The 22,353-nt window shown below is 43.2% G+C and overlaps 1 pseudogene; it reads left to right on the plus strand.

Moving 5' to 3' along the window:
• Positions 1 to 439: 439 nt before the first annotated feature.
• Positions 440 to 4,819, plus strand: LOC122754592 (annotated as a pseudogene).
• Positions 4,820 to 22,353: the final 17,534 nt, after the last annotated feature.

A 22,353-nucleotide genomic window follows, 5' to 3' on the forward strand; every position in this document is an offset into this window, starting at 1 on the left:
CACCTACATCAAAGGGGTATTGTGAGAATCAAATGAAATAATAATTGTAAAATACTTAGGCACATAGTCGGCATACTATATAAATGCTTATCAACTTACTTTCCCTTCCCTTTTCTGCCATGATCTACAACTATTCTGCCCTGCCGCCTAATGAAATATTGGTTGAATTGAATTGCATTGAATTGAATTATTCCCTAGCTCAGCCAGAGCTTCTCCCAAGGTGCTATATTTGAAATGGAGAAAGGAAACTGGAAGGGGAACAGCTGTGGACAATGTGGGAGGCACATTTTATGCCAAGGTCCTGCAGTGTTTACAGACCCAGATCTCTACTGGACACCAGAATTCTGATCAAGAGACTGAGAAGACTCCTATGGGTCCAATTCTGACTTATTCAAAGCCCAGCCTGTGCCTCACTATAAGCTTGGAATAAAAGATCCCAATGGCTAGGCTGATGCATCCAAGCAACCCACGGAGCAGCGGGCTGCCCATGGGCAAGGTAGATCTGGTGCCTACAGGATGGAGAAACCATTGCTTCTATTACTCAGAGCCCTAGATTCTTCTATTCATTTTTTTCTCAGACAACACTAGCAGAACTACTTTTTCCTTTCTCCGTATTTCTCCTCTGATTCTGGGAAGAATCATCTAAAAAATGGTCCTGTTGCTGCTGACAGGTTTATCTTGTATTACTTGTATAGCTGGACTGCATATGCTTGATGTCATGTAGATGGCACAGGGAATAGAGCTGTGAGACTTGGAGTCATGAAGACCTGAGTTCAGACTTTGCCTCAGGCACTTACTAGCTGTTTGACCTTACTCAAGTAACCTATCACCTAAATTATCTCAGCCTCAGTTTCCTCATCTATAAAATGGGGATGATAATAGTCCTTGCCTCACAGAGTTTTTGGGGTTTTTTTAATTTTTTTTAAAGGCAACGGGGTTAAGTGACTTGCCCAGGGTCACACAGCTAGTAAGTGTCAAGTGTCTGAGGCCGGATTTGAACTCAGGTCCTCCTGACTCCAGGGCCGGTGCTTTACCACTGCGCCACCTAGCGGCCCCCCTCACAGAGTTTTTGTGAGGACTTATCTTACGTAAAGTGCATTGCAAACCTTAAAGTTCTGTAGAAATGCTATAGAGGATGACAATATTGAGGTTGATGATGACAGTGGTGGTGGTGGTGGTGATGATGCAAGAGATGGAAGTAGGGAGGGGAAATTCCAGATGACTGAAATGTTATCTCTTCCTCCTTTCCTTCTAGAGCTTGTCCGGTACTTAACCACCTCTGTGTACTTGGTCAAATTACCTCACTTCAGTGGGACTCAGTGTCCTCATCAGTAAAATGAAGTGATTAGATTAGGTGATCTCTGAAGTGTCTTCCATCTTTAGACCTATGGACCTGTGATCTTACTACATGCAGAAATCGCTTCTAGGTGTTAAGAAAGATACAAAGGAAATTGAGATATATCCCCCTGGCCTCATGGAATTTATAATCTGGCAAATGAGAGTTGACATATACACAGATATGTAATTGTGTAAAGTCAATACATCAAGGCCCTCCCATCTATAACTTAGCACTGGAACTTTCCTGTGGCTTAAAAAGATTAAGCGATTTGCCTGTAGTCACATACCACTAATAAGTATCAGAGACAATTCTGGGAACCTGATGTTCCTAACCTCGAGTGCAGTGCTCTCTCAACTATTCATAGCTATGCAAAGCTGCATTGTAACTGCAAGCTGAATCTATTATGCTGAGTTACAAATTGTGATGATGCAAGTTTGAAGAAAGGAAAGGTCTTATAGAGACAGGGAAAAGAGAGGACAGGTCAGGAAAGGCACCATGGAGAAGGTGGCTTTTGCATTGGGTGTTGAAGGGTAATTAAGATTTCAATAGGGAGCAGCTAGGTTGGCACAGTGGATAAAGCACCGGCCCTGGATTCAAGAGGACCTGAGTTCAAATCTGACCTCAGACAGTTGACACTTAGTAGCTGTGTGACCTTGGGCAAGTCACTTAACCCTCATTGCCTTACCAAAAAAAAAAAAAAGATTTCAATAGACCAAGATGAGGATTGGTATAGAACATTGTAGGCATGAGGGGTTTTTTTGGTTTGTTTTCTTAATATGCCTCAAGGTTTAACAATGATTATATATGGAAAGAATGTAAAAAATAATGTGTGATTAATATATAAAGTTGGGAGGCAGAGAGGAAAAATTCAGATTGTTAGCCAACATTGACATTAAAGCAAATGAATGAAAATCATGGGTTCTTGCCTTTAAGGGGCTGACATCCAAAAAAAGACAAATTCTCGTATTATTATTGGATTTAGTGCACACATTGTGCACAATATGTCTCCTTAAAACTTGGGCTGCAAACTTGGATACTTTCAACAACATATGTAATGTAGGAAAGTATGTTATAGTCAACTCAATCCAATAAATGTTTATTAAGCATCTTCTATATAGAAAGACCTGTGAGAGGCCCCAGGGAATACAAAGATGTAAACACTGCCTCTTCATCAAGGAATTTACAATCCAACTGGGAAGGTGCCATATGATGCACAAGATAGAGAGCTAGCCCTGAGTTCTCTTCTCTGTGGTGCCTTCTAGCCTGAGGAGTCCCATGGGGCTATTAGTTCAAGTTCTATGCCTCCATTTCTCTCCTTTTAAATTGACAAAACTACAATTTTCCCAATATATTCTTGGAGAGTTAAGCTCAAAAAAGTGATATAATTTCAGAGATAGTATGGGCTTTGGAAGTCTTCTAGTTCATTAATTTTAATGTAAAATAGGGTAAGCACAGAGGGAGACATGTAGCTGTAAAATTAAGTCACACTCTGGCCCCCCCTCCCCGTAGCTTTTTTTTTGCATGAGGAGAAAATGTCTCCAGGGATAGACATAACTATATAGCATAAATAAAGTCTTCATTAACTATGCCCAAAGGGCAATAAAACTGTGCATACCCTTTGATCCAGCAATACCACTACTAGGTCTGTATCCCAGAGATCACACAAAGGGAAAAGGTCCCACATAAACAAAAATATTTACAGCAGCTCTCTTTGTGGTGGCAAAGAATTGGAAATTATGGGGATGCCCATCATTTGGGGAATGGCTGAACAAGTTGTGGTATATGAAAGTAAGGGAATACTATTGTTCTATAAGAAAAGATGATCAGGCGGATTTCAGAAAAACCTAGAAAGACTTACATGAACTGATGCTGAGTGAAGAAAGCAGAAAAAGGAGAACATTGTACATAGTAACAGCAACGTTGTGCAGTGATCAGCAATGATTGACTTAGCTCTTCTCAGCAATACAATGATCCAAGACAATTCCAAAGGACTCATGATGGAAAATGCTGTCCACATCCAGAAAAAAAGAAATATGGAGTCTGAATGCAGATCGAAGCATACTATTTTTCCTTTTTTTGTGGCTTTTCCCTTTTGTTCTGTTTCTTCTTTCAAACATGACTAATATGCAAATATGTTTATATGATTGCACACGTATGACCTATATCAGATTGTTTGCCATCTTCTAATGATAAAAGAAGAATCATTTTGATGATGATAAAATTATGATGATGACAGTTAACATTTCTATCTTGCTTACTATGTCCCAGGCACTATGCTAAGTGTTTCACAATTATTATCCCATTTCATCCTCACAACAGCCCTGGCAGGTAGATGCTATTATCATCTCCATTTTACACAAGAGGAAACTGAGGCAGAGAGGTTAAGTCCACAGTCACATAGCTGGTCTGAATCTGAGGGCAGATTTGAACTCGGGCCTTCCTGACTCTAGGTCTGACACTCTATCATCTGGCCCTATCCTTTTAGTGATACGGAGTTCATTCTTAAGAACAAAACAAAACAAAACAAAATTTAAAATCTTTCCATTTGGGGATGGCTCTAATTATCTTTATTTTTTGAAGTTTAAAATATCATTCACATATTTATTACTGGGCCTATCAATACAATACAAGAGCTGACAAGCCCGCAGTGGTGGTGGAGGAGGAAGAGGCGCCAATGTTTGGTGTCTGGGATACAAAGGGTTAACGGGTGACGTGACCATGGCGACCACTGTCAGCACCCACGCAGCAGCAGCAGATCTAGTTGGATGCCCAGGCAGCCTAGCAGCTGCAATGTGGAGGAACCTTGAACACCGTGGGCCGACTCATCATCTCCGTGGTGCAGGCAAAGCTGGCAAAGAGATACGGCGTGACCCGAATGGGTCCTTATTGCCGCATACGGCTGGGCTACAAGGTCTACGAAACAACCACTACCCACAATGGCGCCAAGAACCCGAGGTGGAATAAAGTGCCTCAGTGCACGGTGCCTCCCCGCGTGGACTCTTTTTACCTGGAGATCTTTGATGAGCGCGCCCTCTCTATGGACGACTGCATCGCGTGGACTCGCATCACCATTCCCGAGTCTCTCAAACAAGGGAAGGTGGAAGACGAGCGGTACCGCTTAAATGGGAGACGGGGACGACGAGGAAGGGATGATCAACTTGGTCATGTTCTACACATCTCTACCGACCGCCATGATGACGTAGCCCCAGCCTGTGGTCCTGATGCCCACGGATTACCAGCAAGGGGTTGGCTATGTGCTGATTACAGGAGTGCCTCCGTCTGCGAGCCGGGAGTGCTGCCCTTGACAGTGGCTTTCCCAGTGGTCAGTGCCCAGAACCCGTGTAGCGAGGAGGACTTGAAACCATTCAGGACATGCTCCCCAACATGTACAGAGAAGTAATTCGCTCTGTGTTAGAAGCCCAGTGGGGGAACCGGGAGGCCACCATCAACTCCCTGCTTCAGACTGGGGAGGAGTCGTAGGGCCTTGGCCCCCTGGGCACCACCCCCCGGGCTCCTGCATCCTCCCTGCCCCCTGTGTTTGACCTGCCTGGCCAAGGGGCGGAGAGAGGAAGCCCGTGAAAGTGCCCCCTGCAAAGCCTCCTGCCCTCTCTCTCCTTGGGCCGTTGGGTGGCCCCAACTCTACACTGTGCTTTGGGTCCTTGCAGATGGATGTGGGTCTTCCCAGTTAATAGCCCCAATGGTGTATGTACTGTTTTGTGGAGGCGGAGAAGTGTTGTGTGTATTTATTCCCCTGCCCCATCCTGCCCTATGGCCCAGGGGGCTCTTCTCCTGCATCAGGGGTCACAGAGGGCAGCGGTGCCCCCACCTCTGACTCAGGGCCCTCCATTACCACTTGCCCTGGGCCAGAGAGGGAAGGCCTCCTGCCGCCCTCCCATCTCCTTGGCCAGCTGCCTTCCCGGGTGTGGCTTTGTGGGACATGAGAATCTACCTGGGAGGCTGCCTGTGCACCCTGCCCTGTCTCCTGAGGGGTCTTCACCAGAACCATGCATAACACGGCATGCCACATCCCCCCCAGACAGCATTGTATAACCCGGAAGCATGCTGCTTTTGAAATGGTTAAGAATCCCCTTAGTTCTTGCCTTCAGTATGGTTGATGTTCATGAGAGTCTGTCCCAAAGGCCACCTTCCTCCTCACTGAAAGGTGTGTTCCACTCAGCCGCACACTCTTCTCTGTATGAATTGTTGCTTTACTACTGACCTTCATCCCGGGGACTGGGGCCAATGCTGGAGCACCCCTTCCCTTGGCGCTGGAGGCCCCTTGTGCTCTGGGGAGTCAGCCGGGTGTGCCCATCTCCCCCAGCAGACTGTAGGGCAGCTGACCCCTTTTGTGGGAGGGGGAGTCAAGGGGCAAAGAACCCCATTTATGGAACTGGAAGTTGTGCACTTTATGGAAGCCCTGTCCTCTACACTGGCTCCCTGTGGGTTAGGAATGGCAGACCTGGGGCCCAGGAGTTCAAGCCCTTTGGGCCCCTGGGAAGGAAGGAAGGGAGAGAGCCTGGGTGTGCTCTTTCCCCAAATCAGGAAATCCTGCCCCCATTTACTAGATGTTGACTATCAGCTCTGTTGTACACACATATGCAAAGTGTGTGCTGGTGATTGTACAGTGGGTTCAGCTCTCAGGTCAGGACCAAATGCTTTTGTTGGGCATCTTTCTTTGGAAATTTAGAAGATTCTTTTCACAGTAGGGAAGGCAGTTAACTCCCCCACCCCCCTACCACCCTGGCTTCTTTGAACAGATTCAGACTAGCATTCAGAGTTTTCCTCCTTTTTTCTGAGGGCCCTGCCTGCATGGAGCTGTAAGGGGGAGGCCTGGCTCCAAGTGACTGCCTGTCTCTTCTCTCCCTGGATGCCCTTCCCAGAAAAAAAGCAGCCTTCAGAAGAATGAGTCATTGGCCTCTTTGGGAAGAGTGACCGTGGCGAGCTTGTCTGGGATGCTGAGGGACAATAGAACTTGCCTCCAGTTACAAGGAGGGCTTGAGGGAGCCAAGATGGTGGAGGACAGGCAGTAAAATGGGGGCTTGAGCCCTCAGTGTGGGCTGTGACAAGGCCTTGGCCATCTCCTTCCATGACTTCCTCTGGGCTCACATGAGGAGCTGTGATCCCCAAAGCACTGGTCCCAGTGTCTACCTTTCCTTGGATATGGAGGTGGAAACAATGCTAAAATGTGAGGGTGGAGCCTTTCAAAGGCACTCCTTCAGCAGGGAATAGACCAGGGTGGACTGGGAGAATGGGTGTTGGACCCTTCTTGAGCAAGTCCCTGGGCACAGATGCCAGCTGGCCTTCCTGGCCCAAGGCAGGCAGCCAGTGGGTGTCCTTGGCCCCTTCCAGCCCCAGCCTGTGTTGGCTGAGGGCCTGGGGCTGGGCTTGGGGCAGGGATGGCCTTGTGGAAATGGGAGGCTTTGCTGGGATGACTCTCAGGCTCTGGTTCTGTTAGGGTCCAGTGTCTGCATTTCTCTCTTGTCACATATATGTTTTGGTCTTCTGATTTAATAAATGATCATCTACATGAATGTTAAAAAAATACAATACAAGAAAACAAGATAGCAGCCTCTTCAGCGAGTTTCTCCATGACTGCAGCTTAGCAAAGAGCTCTCAAAATGGGAGGCTCGTGGCATTTACTTCTTTCTAGGGGCAGCCTAGGAAGATGGTTGGACTTAGTACAAGAGTGAGTAAATATGTGCCATCAATAATATGGCAATTCATTATAAGCCCAGTTTGGTCTGGTTGCTCCAGGGTCTTCTCTTTGAGTTATACTTGATCTCAGGGCTAGTTTTTATGTGAGTCCACTGAGGGATTGGTTGATTTTGTTTCTGCTTCTTAATCTTGAAAGTCTCCTGGGGTAACTTGATCAAGAGTTTGTAGAAATACTCCTAACACTACAGTGGAGGAATGGGAAAGAGTGGAATGCTTCTAATTGTTTTTATTCTTCTTTATATTAAGCTGCTTTTCTCAGTAAGTTGTACCCATTGGTACTGGTTCACTAGGGTCAAGAAAAATAAGTCTAATCCTTATTCTAAATGACAATCCTTCAGGCATTTGAAGGTAGTGACCATCTCTCCCCACCTCCTCACCTTGAATCTTCTTTTCTTAAAACTAAACATTTCTCCAACTTTTTCTTTATACTTTCTTTTCTGAGTTTCCTCCTCTGGAGATATTTGTCAACAGTCTTCCTCAAATGTCTCATTCAGAACTGTGCCCAATATTCTAGGTGTGGTCTGACCAATGTAGCCTATTATAGGATTATTATTTCTTTGATCTCTACTTTTTATGGCAAGTTAAATGTTTATAATACAATATCCTTTTGCAACTTCATGAAGGGCTCAGTACATATATTATCATTCCCCTCTTACAGATGAGCAAATGAGGCTTTGACAGTTTAAGAGTAGCTTTACCCATAGAAACACTACTATCAGTGGCAGTATTAGAAGTCCAATATTACTGTATCTCTATGAACTTGGCCAAATAACTTCACCTCTCATTCGTGAGGTTTCCCATCTGTAAAGTGGGGAAGTTGGACCAGATGATCTCAAGTTCCTTCCGGCTCTGAAATTATGTAGTAAATTGCCACAAATTTGGTTGTTCAGCCTATATTTATTAATGCTGAAGAATATGTAAGTGCTTAGTCAGCTAACCTATGAGAAATTTCTTGCTTCTTAACAAATATGGTCAAAATATTAAGAAGAACAACAACAATATCTCATTTGATATAGCAATCTTGGGAGTTACAGAATACAGGTATTCCTAACAGGTTCAGAGAGAATGTGTCTTATTCAATTATCCATGCAATCTAAAACCATGAATCAATTCAGACCATGATGTCATCTTCCTCTCAGCTGTTCCCATGGTCAGAGATCTCCAGGATGGAAGATACCTCAAGATGTGGCCTCTCAGTAACTTGAAAAAGTTTCCAGTTTGTAGGATGTATTCTCGGGTTTCAGACCCTCTTAATCTGCAAAACAATCTGTTTTAGACCCAGGATAATTTCTACCAGATCCCAGGTCTAAGGATCTGTGCTAGTTTGTTTCCCTGAATTAAGAGTTAGGGTAGGGGGCAGCTAGGTGGTGCAGTGGATAAAGCACTGGCCCTGGGTTCAGGAGGACCTAAGTTCAAATCCTGCTTCAGACACTAGCTGTGTGACCCTGGGAAAGTCACTTAACCCTTATTACCCTGAAAAAAAAAGGCATTTGGGTAGTGAGTTCCTGTTAGCTTTTTACACTTTCTACTGAAGCCCAAGGAGAGAAATCCCTTGAGCTTACAGGGTCCCATAAGCAGAACATTGTCCCTCTCCCCAACACCAAGCCCCTACTACTTCCAGGGGTCAGGCTTTATCTGAATTATAAAATAAAATATGACTAAAGGCACAAACAACTAAGACCATTCTCACAGAATTAGAGGATTTTAGAGTTGGAAGGAATCTCAGAAATCTGTTTGTCTAAGTCCCTCATTTTATTGAGAAGGAGGGTGGATCCCAGAGATCCCACACACCAAGTCAGAGGCAGAGCTGAGAGCTCTTTCACTGCCGCATTAATAATTTTATTGCATCAGTTTCTGCTCAACCATATATAGTTGATTTCTTGTTGGCTAATATTGAAACTCTGTAGGTTACCATTGCAGAATTTTTCTCACAGTGGCCCACCTCACGAAGTTTTTCTCCCCTTACTTCAAAAGACTTGATTCTGGCTGATCTGTTCCCTATGCCTCAAAGTCTTCTCATATATATACACTTTCACTCACTCTTACTTGTCCCTCCCTACTTTTGTACTGTTGTTCAGCTGTTTTTCAGTCATTTCTGACTCTGTGACCTCATTGGGGGTTTTCTTGGCAAAGATACAGGAGTGCTTGGCCATTTCCTTCTCCAGATCATTTTACAGATGAGGAAACTGATGCAAGCAGGGTAAAGTGAATTGCCCAGGGTCACACAACCAAGCATCTGAGGCCAGCCTCAAGAAGATGAATCTTCTTGACTTCAGGCTCAGTGTTGCCACCTAGCTGCCTGTTCCTACTTTTACTCTTATTAATTTACTTCCCTGTACACTGATAATAAGGCTCTCATCCCCTTCAAAATTCTTCCGGGGAAACTTAGAAGCAGAATGATGGAAAGATCAATGCAATAGGACTCAGAGGACCTGGGTTCAAATCCCAATCCTATCACCTATTCCTTGTGTGGCTTTAGTAAAATGGATTGACCTCTTCAAACTTCCATTTACTCATCCACAAGATGAGGGATTGGGCCTCCAATGTGCTGATCTTTCAAGCTCTAAATCTTGGATCTGTAATACTTCTATGGTTGAATATACCCTCTTCTGTTTACCATGGCCTTGTTATTTGGATATGTCAGTGTGCACTAGATTCATTTTCAAGGCAAAATGGTGCAGTAGAAGGGGACAAGAGCTGGAGTCAGAGGTCCTGGGTTTGAGTTTAGATCTGCCACAGAATAGCTAAGGGTCCACAAATATGTGGTTGAATCTCTGTGACCCTAAACTCTCATCTATTAAAATGTCAGTCAGTAAACATTTATTAACATCTACTGTGTGCCAAGTGAGACAGCTAGATAGAACAATCAGTGGAACACCAGGCCTAGAGATAGGAAGATGAGTTCAAATCTGACCTCTGACACTTATTAGCTGTGTGAGCCTGGACAAGTCACTTAACCCCATTTGCCTTAATCCCCTGTAGAATGAAATGGCAAACCACTTCAGTATCCTTGCCAAGAAAACTCCATAGACAGTATTGGTGTGCTGTGGTCCATAGGGTCACAAAGAGTCAGACATAACTACACAACAAATGTGCCAGGCACTGTGCTAAGTGCTAATTAATGCTTGTTTGTAGCTGCCTCTTGGGGGTGTGGTGGGTATTCATATGTGATCACTTTACATTGAAGGATTGAATAAATATAAATTGCTATCATTTCTTAATCTATATATATATATATAGATTTTTTTTTTAGTGAGGCAATTGGGGTTAAGTGACTTGCCCAGAGTCACACAGCTAGTAAGTGTTAAGTGTCTGAGGCCGGATTTGAACTCAGGTACTCCTGACTCCAGGGCCGGTGCTCTATCCACTGCGCCACCTAGCTGCCCCTATTTCTTAATCTATATTAACTGAGTAGGGGACGACAAGTCTGAATTAGTGACAAATTTTAATTACAAGATATAATAACTGATATTTATGAAGTATTTTAGGTATATCAGGAAGGAAGGGAACTAGCATTTATTAAGTGTCTACTATGTGCCAGACAGAATGCCCAGCCTGGTGCCAGGAAGATTCCTCTTGAGTTCAAATCTAGCCTCAGATGCTTCCTAGCTCCATGACCCTGGGCAAGTCAGGACACAGTTTGCCTCATCTGTAAAATGAGCTGGAGACAGAAATGGCAAACCATTCTAGTATCTTTGCCAACAAAACCCCAAATGGGGTCAGGAAGAATCGGATCTGCCTGAAAATGACTCAACAACAAGAGCAGTGCTTGCCAAATGCTGCGTTAAGAGTTCGGGCAGAAAAGAATTACGTGATTTGTCCAGGGTCACGCAGCTAGTGAGTATCTGAGGCTGGATTTGAACTCAAGTTTCCTGACCCAGGCCCAGCATTCTATCCACTGTGCAATATAGCTAAGAGTAATTAAGAATAGCAGCAACAGCAGCAGCATCTCATTTGATGCAGCAATCCTAGGATTTATGGACTTTGGGTTTTCCTAACTTATTTTACAAATGGGGAAACGGAGGTTCAGAGAGAACGGGATTCATTCAGTCACGGAACCTGCATTTAACAAGCGCCATGCTTGACCCTGGGTATGCAAAAGCAAAACAATTCCAGCTCTGGCCGGGCGTCCATTCTACTTGTATTACAATTTATCGGCTCGCCCTGGAGTCATCTTTAGCTCGCAACCTTGTCTGCCTCCGCATCCAATCACTCTTCACGGAAGCGCTCTGATACCCTCACTCTACCTACGTAAAGTAACTTGAGCCCTTTCCAAGGAGAGGTTCTGACGGGCGTGATTTGATGAATAGCTCTAATGTATTTGTAATTAGCAGCATCTATTTGTTTTATTATTCGCTAATTGCCCGCTCCTGCAGTAGGCTAAGTACGCGCCTGCACTCTTGTTTATAGACATGTTATTAATTTGCTTAGGAAAGGTTTTCCTTGCTTCTCTGCCAGAGAGACGTGCCGCACTGAACAGTTATCAAAGAGGGGTTTTATGGAGCCGTACATCAGCTGCAATAAAACCCGGGTCCTTGGACTCGGCTCATCTGCAAAATGTGTTTATTCAACTGGATCTTTGCAGGAGGGAATATGTAAACCTCCTGTGGGCAGGGGGTTTGCTGGAGCTGCTGCTGCTGATCCTTCAATATCTCTCGGTTTGATCTCAGAAATCGGTGTCAGGAGCCAAGCAGTGCTGAAATTCAAAACCAGGGTAATTTGCGTGTCATCATAAAGTTTGCAGAGTGTTTTCCTAACTACAACTAGACTGATGAAGAAACCGAGATTTGGAGAGGTGATGTAACTCGTCCGAAGTCACACCACAAAGAAACACTGAGGTCTTGTAGTGAGGGGAGGTTAAGGTGGCACCATAGTGCACCACAGAAACTCATCTTTCTGAGTTAAATCTGACCTCAGACATTATCTGTGACCCTGGGCAAGTCACTTCACCCTGTTTGCCTCAGTTTCCTCATCAGTAAAATGTGCTGGAACTGGAAATGGCAAAACACTCCAGTATCTCTGCCAAGAAAACCTCAAATGGGGTCACATAGAGTCGGACAGGACAGAACAATAACAATTGTAGTGAGAATGGTGAATAAGTTTTACCCTCTGAGCATTACCATGAGTTTACAGAGGATCACCAAGAGGTGGAGGTAGGGGTGGAAGGGCAGAGAGAAAACATCTGCTCCTAAGAGTGGCCTACTGAGCACAGAACTTCAGGCATGCCAATCCAATCCAATCAATGGGCCACCAGAGCTCCTTCAATCTACCCTGTTCCAGCCTCCTTAGCCCAAATTGTCCTGTTCTCATTCCAGTTTCTCCTCACTATCAATTGTCTCTGATTAGCCGCAACCCAGTAGTATTTAACCAATGTTAATTGAGGTTACTCAATTAGCTTTTAACAAAGTGATATTTACTGGGTCCGCAGAATCAACCAAAAGTACAAATACTCCTTCCCTCTGCCTCCCAATTAAGGACTCACTCTCCTCAGCCCTAGGAATAGTGGGCTCAAATTTAAGGTTCTTAGCACATTCACTTCCAAATGTGGCATAGCCAATAAACACAGTCACTCCCAAGTTTGCGGAAACTAGGTAAAAATGGGCTACTGGGCTGGGTCAAGCTCATTGCTTGGGGCTTCACTCCTTACTGGGCATAACTCCCTACAAACTCTGGCACTCAATCTAGTTTCTGGGTCCTTGATGCTCCCGCCAACCATTAAAGCTCACAAAGTTTCAGCCTAATATCTTCTGTCTCCAAGAAATCACCAACTAAAAAACAACAAGGAATAGAATAGAAACAACAGGGACAGAAGCAACAGCAGAAACTGTGTACCCATGTAGACACAGGCAGGCTGAGTAGGCCCCTGGTCCTCTCCCCACCTGGAGGTCTATTGCAGTTATTAACTTCCTGCTAGAACGCAGCCACAGAGAAAAGAGATTGAGTTGTTTTATGGGAGTCTTCTGTATGCACATCCAGTTTCAGCTACCCAGCTAATCAAAAAAGCATCAAGTAAGCCAATTGGAAACAGTCACAGAAGCTAAGTGTGTTCTAAAGCCCACATAGAGTAATTAGAAAAGGCTCAGAAACTGTGCTTGTGCCCATAACGACTAGGATCTTATCAGCAGATTCCCTTTCAGCAAAGAATGGTCATCTACCCTTTGGTAAATGAGGATCAGAGAGGCTAAATTCAGCCACAAAATCCATAGGGTTGAAGCTAGGTCTTAACTTTAAACGCACCATTCAAGCCATCCTCCATTTTTCCCCTTGGTATGAGCCTATGATTTCGTTTCTGTAGAGAACTCCCAGAAAAGAAACCTCTTCTGTTGATGCAGAAATACAACTGATCGGCAATGTATGGTCTTAGAGACTACCTCGGCCATTGGCTGGTTTAGGAGCCAGCCCAAATTCACCAAGTATATGTCAGAGGCAGGATTCTAACCCAGGTTTTTCTGAAACCAAAGTGTATTCTTTAGCCACTATGACTCCTTCATAAAGACTAGAACATTAAACAAATGTTATTAATTACCTAATACATATCCAGACAAATGGCACAAAGAAAAAGGAATTGGCCTCAGAGACTGGCTGTGAAATCCTAGAAAAGTCACTTAACCCTTCTGGTACTCTAAGTCAGTGGTGTAAAATTCAGAAAGAAACAAGGTCACTAAACCATAGCTAAGGATCCTGCTGGCAGCGTGTTGACTTGGAAAACCACAAATTAACATTATGTATGTTTTGTTTGGTTTTTTAATGAATTATTTATGGTTTTTATACAGTGTCCCAAAAGTCTTAGTCCAGAGTTGGGGCTAGAAAGACAAAAATAGAAATCGTCTCCACCCTCTACTAAGGGAAGCAACAGGTACACAGATAAACAAATCAAATTTAATGCAAACTAAATAGAGAGAAATTTCAGGGATTATGAGAGAATGCTAGTCACTGAGGGGAATGGGAAAAAAGCAATGGGTATGAGCTTGGGTCTTCCAATGAACCTTGAACAAACACAGATAGGAAACTTTGCATTTAACAAAGAAAGCCAGTGGAATAAATAGGTCTGGAATTGGTGAAAAAAAAAATCACCATTTTTCCTGTGAGATCCCAAGTTTTGAGAAGAAAAATAGAATTTATAAGCACACTCAATCATTTTTCTCAAAGACAGGTCAATCAATCAACCAATAAGCAATTATTAAGTACCTACTAAGCGTGAGGCACTGTACTAAGCATTGGGGATACAAAAAGAAGCAAAAAAAATACCCAGTTGCTGCCCTCGAGCTATTTATAATCTAAGGGGCAGGAAAGAAAACATTTTAACTCCCAGTTTTTAGGTCAATAACAATTTAAGGATTCTAAGTTATGGGATTTCTTTTTTCTTTTAAACACGGTCCTTAACTTTTCCAGCTGTTTTTCCCCTTCAGGAATGTATAGAATACCATGAAGATTAATTAGTTCAAATGCAATGCCAATTCTACAAGTACACCTCGTTTTTCACCTTCACTTGTGGTCTGTCACCTGCTTGGGGCAAGAGCGAAGGAAATGAAGGCCAATAACCTTTGAAGCCTTCTGAGAGCATTTAAAATACTGTTAGGACTTTGTGAGTCACTTGTTGACAAATACTGGGAAGAGTCAGCATCTGTAAGCCATTCTCCCCAAATGGTGCTGAACTGTGGCTGGAGTGATAGCTGAGCTAAAGGGAAAATGTCTTAATAGCTACTGAGCTTTGGAATAATTTACTGAAGGACACTGTAAAAAAAAAATCAGTGTTTAGGTGAATTAAAAAACTGCAGTGTCTGACATTTTTATAAATATGTGTTAAATATAAAATGGGGCAGCTAGGTGGCTCAGTGGATAGAGCACTGGCCCTGGAGTCAGGAGGACCTGAGTTCAAATCCGGTCTCAGACACTTAACACTTACTAACTATGTGACCCTAGGCAAGTCACTTAACCCCAATTTCCTCACAAAAACAAAAACAACTTCACATCATTTAAATATATATATATATATGTATATATATAAATAGTTATATCGTCTAATGAAAAGGTAGTGGATTTGGTGCCACCCGGCCTGGAATGGTGTCTTAATTCATCTGCTTACTAGCTGTGTGACCCTAACTGAGTCACCTCAACTTTCTGGGATTCAGTTTCCTTATCTGTCAAATGAAGGAGTAGGATTAAGATTTCATACACACACACACACACACACACACACAGAGTCCCTTCCAGCTCTAATATCCTCTAATATCTAATAATATTTTTAATTATAATGCAAACAGCTAATGACAGCATCTTTACTTGGGTTGTACCAGCCTGATCAGCGGTTTAGATACCCCTGTTGAAGCTGAAGAAATAGGGGCCTTGGCTAAAGACCTAGGCTTGCCTAAAGCTGGAGAGAACGGTACCTTAGGTAAAGTCCTACTGTCCAGCCCACTAGGATTTCTGATACACACTGAACACTAAATGAACCAAGGCCATAGAAACTAGATTGGGCATAGAATCCAAGATTCATATGTCAGATGCATTCTGGGTATGCCTCATCCTCAGCTTTCATGGGGTGTAACTCCTCTTAGGGCACCATGTCTGAGCTTGGTCTGATACCTTAGGATATAGACTTCTTGCCTGAATTCCCTACCACTCCTGTCCCCGTTTGCTCCCTGGTATTAGGAGATGGAACACCGACATCAATGCCACTCCCCAGCCATCATCATAGGATAGTCAAAGCAACCAACTGGTATTTCCCTAGCAGTAGGACTAATAAATTATACATACACAATTATATATTACTTTTAGAATCATATTATGATATAATATTTAATATATTATATTAAATGTTATATACAAGAAATATATTAAATATTATATGCTCCATATCCTATATTAATATATTATTACATAATTCTGTATTACATATATTGCTATGTATATATAGTAATTTATATATCTATCCTGTTCCTTTAATCCTAGTGATTCAGAGTCTCTGTCCTGATAAGAAAAGACCCTCTTGCCCTCCTGTCTTAAATGCACCAGATCAATTCTACCACTCCCCAGACCCTTGCCTTCTTTGAGGTCCCTTTCTATTATACCCTTTGGAATTGTCACTTCATCATTAACATTCCACTAGTAGACCTATACTCCAAAGAGATTAAAGAAAACAGAAAGAGACTCACTTGTACAAAAATACTTAAAGCAGCTCTTTTTGTGGTAGCAAAGAACTAGGATCTGGATGGTTGGGTTGCCTATCAATCGATGAGTGACTGAATATTAGGTATATGATCGTAATGGAATATTACTGTAACATAAGAAAAATGAAAGGAGTCGATTTCATAGAAACCTGGGAAGATATGTATGAACTGATACACAGAAATGAGCAGAACCAGAAGTATAATTTATACAATAATAACAACACTACAAACACCTTTAAAAGTCTAGAGCCCTTGCAGAAGACCCCCCCCACCAAAATCTAAATATCCAACCCTATATTTTCTTCCGAGTTCCCATTTTTACTGACCAGCTACTGAACATCTCCTAGATGGTCCATAAAGCATCAAAAACTCAATAAAACCAAACTGGCATTCATTTTCTTATCCCCTAAACCCAATCCTTCTCTAAATATGTCCATTTCCATTGAAGGCACCACCATCCTTCCATTCACTCAAAGTAATAACCTTTGATTCATTACTGACTGTTCTTTCTCCCTCAGCCCCCATACTCTACCTGCTGCCATGTCTTGTCAATTCCATCTTACAACCATCCCCTTCTCTCCACTAATTAGACATTTCCAAGTGTTTTCCCTTTAGCATGTCTCTCTTAGACAACTCCATTAGCCTCTCTAAGAGCACTGTCTACTCTCTCAAATCCAACCTCCACACAGCTGCCAAAATAACCTTAAGTCTGATCATGCCATTCCCTTGCTCGAAGACCTTCAATTGTTGCCCATTTCCTTTCAGCCTGACGTTGAAAGTGCTTTATAATATGGCTCATACCTGTGCAGTACAGTTAAAAGAGCAATGCCTTTGGAACTGGGTTCAAATCCCAGATCTTGCAACCTCTGTGACCTTGAGCAAGTCACCAGACCTCAGTTTCCACATCTATAAAACGGAGGAGGTGGGGCAGGACTATTTTCCCTTATAATTCTAGAGCTGCCCTCCTACATTTTAGGCTGACTTTATACAACTCCCTTTCACCAACTTTATGTTCCAACTAAACTTGACCATTAGCGGCTCCTAGGACTTGACATTCCACCTTCTCCTGCCATGTATTGATCTAAACTGTCATCCCGCGCCTAGATGCCTGCCTCATCCTCCCTTCTCATAATCCTTGTCTTCCTCAAAGGCTCATCTCAGTGAAACCCCCTTAGAGAAGTCATCCCAGATGCCCCCAATGGACAATGCTTCCACCTTTCTCAATTTAGCTTCTACTGTCTTCATTTGATTATCATTCGGTCTCCCCTCCTTGCCCCCAGTAGAGGAGAGCGCCTGCTTTGTTTTGAACTCTTCATCCCCATTGCCTTCCATCACACCTTGCACACAGCAAGTGCTGAATAAATCGTCTTTGACTGAAGCATCTGAAAGTCTTTACAAATGGCACAAATTCTCCTCTGGCTGGAATGATTTGGGTAATGTCCAAACTCATAGCTATAGCAGAGCTGCTAAATGTCCCCTTCAAGGCTTTGTATTCTAGGATGTGAAAAACCAGCCTCTCCAGAATTGTGATCTCAATGTGACAATTAGAGAAAAATTATTACCAGAGGAATCCCATATGACTGCCAATTCTTTGAGACTTTGGCACCCTCTAGTGCGCGATGGATATAGGTGCTTCCCAATTCCACGTGATCTTGGAACTCATGGGCAAGTGTCTGCCTCACGAATACAGGCATATTGTATGTGTACAAATGTGCACTATGCCTACAAAACGAAAACCTTTATTTTTATTTGTTTGTTTTGCAGGGCAATGAGGGTTAAGTGACTTGCCCAGGGTCACACAGCTAGTAAGTGTCAAGTGTCTGAGGCTGGATTTGAACTCAGGACTTTCTGAATCCAGGACTGGTGCTTTATCCATTGCACCACCTACCTGCCCCCAAGAACTGTTTTTTTTAAAGATCTATTGCCCAGGGGGCAGCTAGATGGCGCAGTGGTTAAAGCACCGGCCCTGGATTCAGGAGTACCTGAGTTCAAATCCGGCCTCAGACACTTAACACTTACTAGCTGTGTGACCCTGGGCAAGTCACTTAACCCCCATTGCCCTGCAAAAAAAAAAAAAAAAAGATCTATTGCCCATTGGAGTAATAGATAGTGGATAGACCACCAGCCTTGGAGTCAGCAGGACCTAAGTTTAAATCCAACCTCTGACACTTACTAGCAGTGTGACCCTAGGCAAGTCACTTAACCTTGTTTGTCTCAGTTTCCTCATCTGTAAATGAATGGATGAATGAATAAATAAATGTGTATATAAATAGATTGTATGATATGTAAGTATATATGGATATATATTTACATATGCAAATTTAATCCTCACATCAACCTTATAAGAAAGGTGCTATTATTATCCTCATTTTACAGATGGGGAAACTGAGGCATAGAAAAGTCAAGTGACTTACCCAGGGTCACACTGCTAGTAAGTATCTGAGGCTCCATTGGAATTCAGGTTTCCTGACTTCAAGCCCATCACTCTATCCACTTTATCATCTAGCTGTTGGAACTGAAGTCAGGAAGACCTAGGTTGAAATCGTATCTCAGAGGGGCAGCTAAGTGGCACAGTAGATAAAGCACTGGCCCTAGATTCAGGAGGACTTGAGTTCAAATCCAGCCTCAGACACTTGACACTTACTAGCTGTGTGACCCTGGGCAAGTTATTTAACTCTCATTGCCCCCCCCCAAAAAAATCATATCTCAGAGACCCTTAGGATCATAGATTCAAGCTACGCTAGATCTATGAATAGATTCAAGCTAAGCGAAATGTCTGAAGCCATCTTTGTTTTATCCACTGTTTTACAAATCAGAACACCGAAGGACAATGCAGTTAAGTAGCTTAATCAAGACCACAGGGGCAATAAGCACAGAGGAAAGATTATTAACTCTATAACCCTCAGCAGGTCATTCAATCTCTTCATCTCAGTTTCCTCATCTTTAAAACGGGATATAATAAGACTCATGGTGCTTGCCTCACCAGGCTGTTGTGAGACTCAAGTGGGGTAACAACGGATGCAGAGTGTTTTGCAAACATTAAATTGCTAAATCAATGGCAACTATTGTTACTATGGAGGGTGAGAACATGAGTAATTCTTTTCTAATTCTTTGGAAAGCTTTTATTTCCTTTCTCTGCTGTTTCTGAGAGTATCAGGCCTATTGCAGAATATTTTGTTGTTGTTTCTGCTGTCTTCATCCTGAGTGGAGGTTAGAGGTGGTAGGGACAGATAGGAGTGGAGTGAAAAAAGAGGAAGGAATCATTTGTATTCACTTTTTTTTTTTGGTGAGGCAATGGGGGTTAAGTGACTTGCCCAGGGTCACACAGCTAGTAAGTGTTAAGTGTCGGAGACCGGATTTGAACTCAGGTCCTCCTGAATCCAGGGCTGGTGCTCTATCCACTGCGCCACCTAGCTGCCCCCTGTATTCACTTTTTAAATCTGCTTAAAGCCCGGGTTAATAGATGAGGGAGGAGGGGGGGAGAGAAAGAGAGAGAGAAGGAGGAGGAGGAGAAGTAGAAGAAGGAGGAGAAGAAGGAGGAGGAGGAGGAGAAGGAGGAGGAGGAGGAGGAGGAGGAGAAGGAGGAGAAGGAGGAGAAGGAGGAGAAGGAGGAGAAGGAGGAGGAGGAGGAGGAGGAGAAGGAGGAGGAGGAGGAGGAGAAGGAGGAGGAGAAAAAGAAGAAGGAGGAGAAGGAGAAAAAGAAGAAGGAGGAGGAGGAGGAAGAGGAGAAGAAGAAGAAGAAGAAGAAGAAGAAGAAGGAGAAGAAGAAGAAGAAGGAGGAGGAGGAGGAGAAGGAGAAGAAGAAGAAGAAGAAGAAGAAGAAGAAGGAGGAGGAGAAGGAGAAGAAGAAGAAGAAGAAGAAGAAGAAGAAGGAGGAGGAGAAGGAGAAGAAGAAGAAGAAGAAGAAGAAGAAGGAGGAGGAGGAGAAGGAGAAGAAGAAGAAGAAGGAGGAGGAGGAGAAGGAGAAGAAGAAGAAGAAGAAGAAGAAGAAGGAGGAGGAGGAGGAGAAGGAGAAGAAGAAGAAGAAGAAGAAGGAGGAGGAGGAGGAGAAGGAGAAGAAGAAGAAGAAGAAGAAGAAGAAGAAGAAGAAGAAGAAGGAGGAGAAGGAGAAGAAGAAGAAGAAGAAGAAGAAGGAGGAGAAGGAGAAGAAGAAGAAGAAGAAGAGGAAGAAGAAGGAGGAGGAGAAGCAGAACGAAGAGGAGAAAAAGAAGAAGGAGGAGAAGGAGAAAAAGAAGAAGGAGGAGAAGGAGAAAAAGAAGAAGGAGGAGGAGGAGGAAGAGGAGAAGAAGAAGAAGAAGAAGAAGAAGAAGAAGAAGAAGAAGAAGAAGAAGAGGAAGAGGAAGAAGGAGGAGGAGGAGGAGAAGGAGGAGGAGGAGAAGAAGAAGGAAGAGGAGGAGAAGGAGAAGGAGGAGGAGAAGGAGAAGAAGGAGGAGGAGGAGGAGAAGGAACAAGAGGAGACAAGAGGGAAGGGGAGTATAGGAGAAGCAAATTTAATCCCTCTTCCATATACTTCTTTTTTTTGCTTTGTTTTTTGTGTCTTCCATATACTTCTAATACTTGAATACTATCATGTCTCACACTCCCCTACCTTATAGAACACCTTGTCTTCTTTTCTCCAGGCTAGCGCCTCCAGCCAACCCTCATAGAGCATAGTTTTGGGTTCCTTGCCCTCCTATAGATTCATAAACATTTTGACCCATTCAGCGGCAAAGGGCTGAAAGTCCTATACATATGAAAAGCGGACTTAAAGTCCCCACCCACCACGGCTCTTTACAGAGTCCCAGTATATTTTATGGTCACATAAATAATAATGTTACTTTTGTTGTTGTTGTTGTTAGTCCTTAGCTTTTGAAGAGGACCAATGACATCACAGGTGATGTCTTGACTTGCTCATGAATTGGATTTAAGTGAGGCAGAATTGCAGAAAGTTGTTAGCCTCACTCTCTTTCAAAGTCATCAAAGTCCAGTGGCAGAAATAATTATTATAATTATAATTATAATTGAGAGAATTAAATGTGTCCTCCTCAGTAGGCAGGATACATTATTCAAGTCCTGAGGCTTCTTTTTCCCTGACCTCCCATTCCCTTCCTTTTCTTGCTGAGCTAGCAGTTACAATTGCCCCTTTAGGTAGGTCAGGCCACATTGTTCAAGTCCCAGGGGCTTCTCCCCTCATCCCCACCATTACTTCCTTTTCCTGCTGAGTTAACAGTTAGCCAGTAGAGGATGCTCCTCTCAGATAAGAGGAAACTACATTATTCCAACCCCAGGAGCTTATCTCCCCCTTCCCAAATTTCCCTTCCTTTTCCTTCTGAGTTAGCAGTCGTTTTCTAAAGTTAGATAACAAAGAATCATAAAATCTCGGGTCTGTTTGTCCTATTGGGGAAGGGGGGGCATATATGTTTAGAAGCTTCGAGAAGAATGAACATCTGGAGTAACCAGATAGGTGAAACAGGGGAGGGAATCCTTGCATTAGGGATGGCTCTATATATAAACACACTGAAAAAACCATGCTTTGCACACCTTTTTTGGAATTGTGTGGCCTTTCTTGCAAGATAGTAATAAAATGGCCTTCCTTCTTTGCACCAGGCAGGAATTGTGCCTCAGTTTATCTGTTAATAATAATAATAAAGATAGATAGCACTTATATAGCCCTTTAAGGTATTTGTTGTTCAGTAATTTTCAGTCATGTCCAGTTCTTCATGATGGCTTTTGGGACTTTCTTGGCAAGGATACTGGAGTGGTTTGCCATTTCCTTCTCCAGCTCATTCTACAAATGAGGAAACTGAGGCAAGCAGGGTTAAGTGACTTGCCCAGGGTCACACAGCTAGGAAATGTCTGAGGGCAGATTTGAATTCACAAAGATAAGTCTTTCTGATTCCAGGCCCAGTGCTCTATCCACTGCTCCATCCAGCTACTCCCTTTAAGGAGTACAAAGAACTTAACAAATATTATCTCATTTGATCCTTCCATTATATGCTGTCTTTATAAAAAGCAACATAGTACAGCAAAAAGAACCCTGAATTTGGAGTCGGGATAGCCCTGAATTTGGATCATGTCTGATATGCTTACCAGTCTTCAATCCTTGGGCAGACTCTAAGCCTCAGTTTCCCACAATAACCAGATCGGTGA

This window comes from Dromiciops gliroides, chromosome 4 (genome assembly GCF_019393635.1).
Source record: "Dromiciops gliroides isolate mDroGli1 chromosome 4, mDroGli1.pri, whole genome shotgun sequence".
Lineage (NCBI taxonomy): Eukaryota > Metazoa > Chordata > Mammalia > Microbiotheria > Microbiotheriidae > Dromiciops > Dromiciops gliroides.